Raw genomic sequence first — 8515 nt, forward strand, 5'->3', positions numbered from 1 at the left:
GGAAGGGGCCTTAGACTGCACACCTATAGCTGCCAGTAATGTGAGGTGCTACCTACTGAGACTTGTAGTTCTACGGAAAAAAGGGAATGTGCCAAGTGTGCGCACTGTGCTTTGCGATTCAGATGGCAGGTCTGTGTGCATGTTGTCGGGAAGGGGGCGGGGTATGAAAGCGGATTTGACATTGAACAATTCAGAAAGTGGTGGAGAGGTTTCCCACCTTGTGGAACGCCGCGTCGGTGCCTATTCCCTAGTGAAATCCTGCTCCACAGTCCCCACTAGACCTGGCATAACTCATGTCTGGAATCCTGTATAGGAAGCAAGCGATGATCAGTACAGTATGGAGAGACCGGAGAGTGGCATCAGGCACGCGCCTTATATCGCAGCCATCTAAAGGGAACTTAATATTAAACACTCTTCATGAAACTGTACTGCCTGCACGATATGATTGAGAACGTAATACATGCAACCTAGCAAACCTATTTACGTATGTGTGGTAAGGTCTGCAATGTTTCACAACATACAAAACGAAGAACACACGAAGTCCCAACAAGTTGTTATATAATTCTGCAGCACTGACAGTGGTAGAGGATAATACACTGGGGGTAATTCTGAGTTGATCGCAGCAGCAAATTTGTTAGCAGTTGGGCAAAACCATGTACACTGCAGGGGGGCAGATTTAATATTTGCAGAGAGTTAGATTTGGGTGGGTTATTTTGTTTCTGTGCAGGGTAAATACTGGCTGCTTTATGTTTACACTGCAATTTAGATTTCAGATTGATCTCACCACGCCCAAATCTATCTCTCTCTGCACATGTTATATCTGCCTCCCCTGCAGTGCACATGGTTTTGCCCAACTGCTAAAAAAAATCCTGCTGCGATCAACTTGGAATTACCACCCATGCGCACTGCAGGGGGGCAGATATAACATGTGCAGAGAGAGTTAGATTTGGGTGGGTTATTTTGTTTCTATGCAGGGTAAATACTGGCTGCTTTATTTTTACATTGCAATTTAGATTTCAGTTTGAACACACCCCACCCAAATCTAACTCTCTCTGCACATGTTATATTTGCCCCCACTGCAGGGCACATGGCTTTGCCCATTAACTAACAATTTTGCTGCTGCGATCAGGTCTGATTTAGGCCCATTGTGAGATTAATTGTCGGCGCTGAACAATATGGGTCCACCTACCATGACCAGGTGATCTCATTAGGTGGGATTCGTAACATTCCTAAGGTTTAAGTCCAGAACGCAGGACCTCCCTGGGCCAGCACAACCCATCCATATAACTTGAAGCCATGATATTGGCTCCCTTCAATTTACTTATCCGTTAATACAAATATTTTTTCAATTGCTGTAACGGAAAATTAATGTTTTATTATATTAAATTGTCACGGCTAGTCACCGTTAACTGTTTTGAGAACTTATACACTAAAGGTGCCAACACACAGAACGATGTGTCCTCTAGCATTGCGAGCGACGAAACCCGGTGGCGAAAGGGGGAGCACACACACTTGCAGATGATGGCGGAGAGAGGGGGAGCGTGGCCATGCTGCCCATACACGGACCATTTTTAAACTGTCGTTCCGATTGGTCAGAAATGCCCACATTGTTTAATAAAAATATTACCTTGTGTGGGAATCTTAACAGCTATTTTCCATTCAGAAATCCTAAATATTGATTGAAAGCTATCTGCACTGTGCCCTGTCCTTCCTTCCATACACAAGTGCCGATTCCAAACAGACCACCCCCCGGCAACCCACACCATGGGCTGATTTATATTGTGCTTAATGCAAACCAGATGGAGGTAGAATCTGAATTTGGTACACGTGGTATGGCGAAGGTAGCTGTAGGGCTTGTTACAGAACACACAGCTTTCAGCAGCCCCGTGTATATATATATATATATATATATATATATATATATATATATATATAGTATATTTCTCCTTCATCCACTAGGGGCCACTGGAGCGTAGTTACAATGGGGAAATAGTAGGCAGTAATTGGGAGCTGGCACTTTAAAAAATTCTAACCCTGTGGCTAGCTCCTCCCCTACTATCTCCCCTCCAAGCCAGTCTTAGTTTAGTGCCCAAGGGAGCTGGTTCACTTGGGTTTAGCTGAAGAAATTTTTTTCTTTATCATTTTATTTTTCTTTACACACACGCACAGACTGGCAGCTCTGCCACTGCCAGTCTGCACCGTGGGAGCTGCCGGCGGGGTCCCATCGCAGCTGCGTGCGGCTCGGGATGGGCCCCGGCTGAGGGAGACACTGAGCTCTCCTGAGTTGGCGGACACCGGTGCGTGTCGGGACCACTCCATCCAGCAGAAGATTCCGGCAGCACGGCAGCGGTGAGTATCTGACGGCCGGACACCGCTGCGTGCGGCGTGTGTCGGGGCCACCCTCCACCACTGAAAGGTGAGTGTGTGTATTTCCCCCACTTCCCTCCAGAGTGTTGGGATGAAGGGGTGACAGGGGGGTTCTGAAGAATTAATTTTATTATTGGTGACTACAGGGGGACAGTGACAGAACACCCCTACAGCACCCTAACAACCCCCCCCCCCCCCCCCTCACCTCGGATTATTATTATTAATCATTTTTCTGACGTCCTAGTGGATGCTGGGAACTCCGAAAGGACCATGGGGAATAGCGGGCTCCGAAGGAGGCTGGGCACTCTAGAAAGATTTATGACTACCTGGTGTGCACTGGCTCCTCCCACTATGACCCTCCTCCAAGCCTCAGTTAGATTTTGTGCCCGGCCGAGGTTGGATGCACACTAGGGGCTCTCCTGAGCTCTTAGAAAGAAAGATAGACTTAGGTTTTTTATTTTCAGTGAGACCTGCTGGCAACAGGCTCACTGCAGCGAGGGACTAAGGGGAGAAGAAGCGAACTCGCCTGCTTGTAGCCGGATTGGGCTTCTTAGGCTACTGGACACCATTAGCTCCAGAGGGATCGACCGCAGGCCCAGCCTTGATGTTCGGTCCCGGAGCCGCGCCGCCGTCCCCCTTACAGAGCCAGAAGCAGGAAGAGGTGGCACTCTGTCTTCACCAAGGTAGCGCACAGCACTGCAGCTGTGCGCCATTGCTCCTCTCACACACTTCACACTCCGGTCACTGAGGGTGCAGGGCGCTGGGGGGGGGCGCCCTGAGGCAGCAATAAAAACACCTTGGCTGGCAAAAATACCACAATATATAGCCCCAGAGGCTATATATGTGGTAAATACCCCTGCCAGATTCCATAAAAAAGCGGGAGAATAGTCCACGGAAAAGGGGCGGAGCTATCTCCTTTCAGCACAATGGCGCCATTTTTCCCTCACAGCTCCGCTGGAAGGAAGCTCCCTGACTCCCCTGCAGTCTGCAACCACAGTAAGGGTAAAAAAGAGAGGGGGGGCACTAAATTTAGGCACAATATATATATTATACATAAAAGCAGCTATAGGGGACATAACTCAGTTAGTCCCTGCATTATATAGCGCTCTGGTGTGTGCTGGCATACTCTCACTCTGTCCCCCCAAAGGGCTTTTGTGAGTCCTGTCCTCGTTTAGAGCATTCCCTGTGTGTCTGCGGTGTGTCGGTACGGCTGTGTCGACATGTTTGATGAGGATAATGATGTGGAGGTGGAGCAGATGCCTTTGCAAGGGATGTCACCCCCTGCGGGGCAGACACCCGAGTGGATGAGCTTATGGAAAGAAATGAGTGCACGTATAGACTCCTTACATAAAAAATTTGACGACATGCCTAATGTGGGACAGCCGAGTTCTCAGCTCGTGCCTGTTCAGGTGTCTCAAAGGTCTTCAGGGGCTGTAAAACGCCCGTTACCTCAGACAGATGTCGACACTGATACTGACACCAGTGTCGACGACGATGAGTCTAATCTGATGCCCACTAAAGCCATTCACTGTATGATTGAGGCAATGAAAGAGGTGTTAAACATTTCTGATTTACATCCAGGTACCACTAAAAAGGGTATTATGTTTGGGGAGAAAAAAGTACCCGTAGTTTTTCCCCCATCAGAGGAATTAAATGAAGTGTGTGAAGAAGCGTGGCTTTCCCCTGATAAAAAATTGGTAATTCCTAAAAAGATACTAATGGCGTTCCCTTTCCCGCCAGAGGATAGGTCACGTTGGGAAACACCCACTAGGGTGGATAAAGCGCTCACACGTTTGTCTAAAAAGGTGGCACTACCGTCTCAGGATACGGCCGCCCTTAAGGAACCTGCTGATAGAAGGCAGGAGGCAATCCTGAAGTCTGTATACACACACTCAGGCATTATACTTAGACCAGCTATTGCGTCAGCATGGATGTGCAGTGCTGCCGCTGCGTGGTCAGATAAACTGTCAGAAAATATTGACACACTAGACAGAGACACGATTCTGCTAACCATAGACCATATCAAAGACTCAGTCTTATATATGAGAGATGCACAGAGGGAGATCTGCCGGCTGGCATCTAAAGTAAGTGCATTGTCCATTTCGGCTAGGAGATGTTTATGGACTCGCCAGTGGACTGGAGATGCAGATTCCAAAAGGCACATGGAAGTTTTGCCTTATAAAGGGGAGGAATTATTTGGGGATGGTCTCTCGGACCTAGTTTCTACAGCAACGTCTGGGAAGTCAGCATTTTTACCCCATGTCCCCTCACAGCCTAAGAAGGCGCCATTTTATCAGGTTCAGTCCTTTCGGACCCAGAAAAACAAGCGTGGAAAAGGAGGGTCTTTTCTGTCTAAAGGCAGAGGTAGGGGAAAAAGGCTGCAACAAACAGCAGGTTCCCAGGAGCAAAAGTCCTCCCCCGCTGCTTCTTCCAAGTCCGCCGCATGACGGTGGGGCTCCACGGGCGGAGCCAGGTACGGTGGGGGCCCGCCTCAAGAATTTCAGCGATCAGTGGGCTCGCTCACAGGTGGATCCCTGGATCCTTCAAATTGTATCTCAGGGGTACAAACTGGAATTCGAGGCGGCTCCACCCCACCGGTTCCTAAAATCTGCCTTGCCGATTGCTCTCTGACAGGGAGGCGGTGCTAGCGGCAATTCACAAGCTGTATTCCCAGCAGGTGATAATCAAGGTACCCCTACTTCAACAAGGCCGGGGTTACTATTCCACACTATTTGTGGTGCCGAAACCGGACGGTTCGGTAAGACCCATTTTAAATTTAAAATCCTTGAACACATACATAAAAAAATTCAAGTTCAAGATGGAATCGCTCAGGGCGGTTATTGCAAGCCTGGACGAGGGGGATTACATGGTATCCCTGGACATCAAGGATGCTTACCTGCATGTCCCCATTTATCATCCTCACCAGGAGTACCTCAGATTTGTGGTACAGGATTGCCATTACCAATTCCAGACGCTGCCGTTTGGACTGTCCACGGCACCGAGGGTATTTACCAAGGTTATGGCGGAAATGATGATACTCCTTCGGAAAAAGGGAGTTTTAATTATCCCGTACTTGGACGATCTCCTAATAAAGGCATGGTCCAAGGAACAGTTGTTGATGGGAGTAGCACTATCTCAGGAAGTGCTGCACCAGCACGGCTGGATTCTGAATATCCCAAAGTCACAGCTGTTTCCGACGACACGTCTAATGTTCCTGGGGATGATTCTGGACACAGTCCAGAAAAAAGTGTTTCTCCCGGAGGAGAAAGCCAGGGAGTTGTCTTCGCTAGTCAGAGACCTTCTGAGACCAAAACAGGTATCGGTGCATCACTGCACGCGGGTCCTGGGAAAAATGGTGGCTTCTTACGAAGCAATTCCATTCGGCAGGTTCCATGCCAGAATTTTTCAGTGGGACCTGTTGGACAAGTGGTCCGGATCGCATCTTCAGATGCATCGCTTGATAACCCTGTCTCCAAGAACCAGGGTGTCTCTTCTGTGGTGGCTGCAGAGTGCTCATCTTCTGGAGGGCCGCAGATTCGGCATACAGGACTGTGTCCTGGTGACCACGGATGCCAGCCTTCGAGGCTGGGGGGCAGTCACACGGGGAAGAAACTTCCAAGGACTATGGTCAAGTCAGGAGACTTCCCTTCACATAAATATTCTGGAACTAAGGGCCATTTACAACGCCCTAAGTCAAGCAAAATCCCTGCTCCTACACCAGCCGGTGCTGATCCAGTCAGACAACATCACGGCAGTTGCCCATGTGAATCGACAGGGCGGCACAAGAAGCAGGATGGCAATGGCAGAAGCCACAAGAATTCTCCGATGGGCGGAAAATCATCTACTAGCACTGTCAGCAGTGTTCATTCCGGGAGTGGACAACTGGGAAGCAGACTTTCTCAGCAGGCACGACCTCCACCCGGGAGAGTGGGGACTTCATCCAGAAGTCTTTCAAATGATTGTAAATCAGTGGGATTGTCCACAGGTGGACATGATGGCGTCCCGCCTAAACAAAAAACTAGAGAGGTATTGCGCCAGGTCAAGAGACCCTCAGGCAATAGCTGTGGATGCTCTAGTGACACCGTGGGTGTATCAGTCAGTTTATGTGTTCCCTCCTCTGCCTCTCATACCAAAGGTATTGAGAATAATAAGAAGGCGAGGAGTAAACACAATTCTCGTGGTTCCGGATTGGCCAAGACGAGCGTGGTACCCGGAACTTCAAGAGATGATCTCAGAGGACCCGTGGCCTCTGCCGCTCAGACAAGACCTGCTACAGCAAGGGCCCTGTCTGTTCCAAGACTTACCGCGGCTGCGTTTGACGGCATGGCGGTTGAACGCCGGATCCTAAAGGAAAAGGGCATTCCGGAAGAAGTCATTCCTACGCTTATTAAAGCCAGGAAAGAGGTTACAGCAAATCATTATCACCGCATATGGCGGAAATATGTTGCATGGTGTGAGGCCGAAAGGGCCCCAACAGAGGAATTTCAACTAGGTCGATTTCTGCATTTCCTGCAAGCAGGAGTGAATATGGGCCTAAAATTAGGTTCCATTAAGGTACAGATCTCGGCTCTGTCGATTTTCTTTCAAAAAGAACTAGCTTCAGTACCTGAAGTTCAGACATTTGTAAAAGGAGTGCTGCATATTCAGCCCCCATTTGTGCCTCCTGTGGCACCTTGGGATCTCAACGTGGTGTTGAGTTTCTTAAAATCACATTGGTTTGAGCCACTAAAGATAGTGGATCTGAAATATCTCACGTGGAAAGTGGTCATGTTATTGGCCTTGGCTTCGGCCAGGCGAGTATCAGAATTGGCGGCTTTATCATGTAAAAGCCCTTATCTAATTTTCCATACGGATAGGGCAGAATTGAGGACTCGTCCCCAGTTTCTCCCTAAGGTGGTGTCAGCGTTTCACCTGAACCAGCCTATTGTGGTGCCTGCGGCTACTAGCGATTTGGAGGACTCCAAGTTGCTAGACGTTGTCAGGGCCCTGAAAATATATGTTTCCAGGACAGCTGGAGTCAGAAAATCTGACTCGCTGTTTATTTTATATGCACCCAACAAGCTGGGTGCTCCTGCTTCTAAGCAGACTATTGCTCGTTGGATTTGTAGTACAATTCAGCTTGCACATTCTGTGGCAGGCCTGCAACAGCCAAAATCTGTCAATGCCCATTCCACAAGGAAGGTGGGCTCATCTTGGGCGGCTGCCCGAGGGGTCTCGGCTTTACAACTTTGCCGAGCAGCTACTTGGTCAGGGGCAAACACGTTTGCAAAATTCTACAAATTTGATACCCTGGCTAAGGAGGACCTGGAGTTCTCTCATTCGGTGCTGCAGAGTCATCCGCACTCTCCCGCCCGTTTGGGAGCTTTGGTATAATCCCCATGGTCCTTTCGGAGTTCCCAGCATCCACTAGGACGTCAGAGAAAATAAGAATTTACTTACCGGTAATTCTATTTCTCGTAGTCCGTAGTGGATGCTGGGCGCCCATCCCAAGTGCGGATTGTCTGCAATACTTGTACATAGTTATTGTTAACTAAATCGGGTTATTGTTGAGCCATCTGTTGAGAGGCTCAGTTGTTTCATACTGTTAACTGGGTATAATATCACAAGTTGTACGGTGTGATTGGTGTGACTGGTATGAGTCTTACCCGGGATTCAAAATCCTTCCTTATTGTGTACGCTCGTCCGGGCACAGTGTCCTAACTGAGGCTTGGAGGAGGGTCATAGTGGGAGGAGCCAGTGCACACCAGGTAGTCATAAATCTTTCTAGAGTGCCCAGCCTCCTTCGGAGCCCGCTATTCCCCATGGTCCTTTCGGAGTTCCCAGCATCCACTACGGACTACGAGAAATAGAATTACCGGTGAGTAAATTCTTACTTTTTTTTTTTTTTAAATAAATAAAAAATAACAGCGCTGTGCCGCTCGCCCGCCCGCCAGCCGCCTGCTCTCCTCACTGCTCGGATCCCCGCCAGCGCGGCTCACAGAGCTGCTACAGGGATCCGACATAAGGACACACTGCAGTTTTAAATTTGGCGCCGTCAAGGAGGGGGCGGGGCTTAATCCCGCTCTGCACGCCCGGAAGTACAGCGCGCTGGGGACCCGTTCTTTTCCTGTCAGCAGCAGCGCGGGACGGAGGCCACGCAACCACACGA

The sequence above is a fragment of the Pseudophryne corroboree genome, chromosome 4 (genome assembly GCF_028390025.1).
Source record: "Pseudophryne corroboree isolate aPseCor3 chromosome 4, aPseCor3.hap2, whole genome shotgun sequence".
Classification (NCBI taxonomy): domain Eukaryota; kingdom Metazoa; phylum Chordata; class Amphibia; order Anura; family Myobatrachidae; genus Pseudophryne; species Pseudophryne corroboree.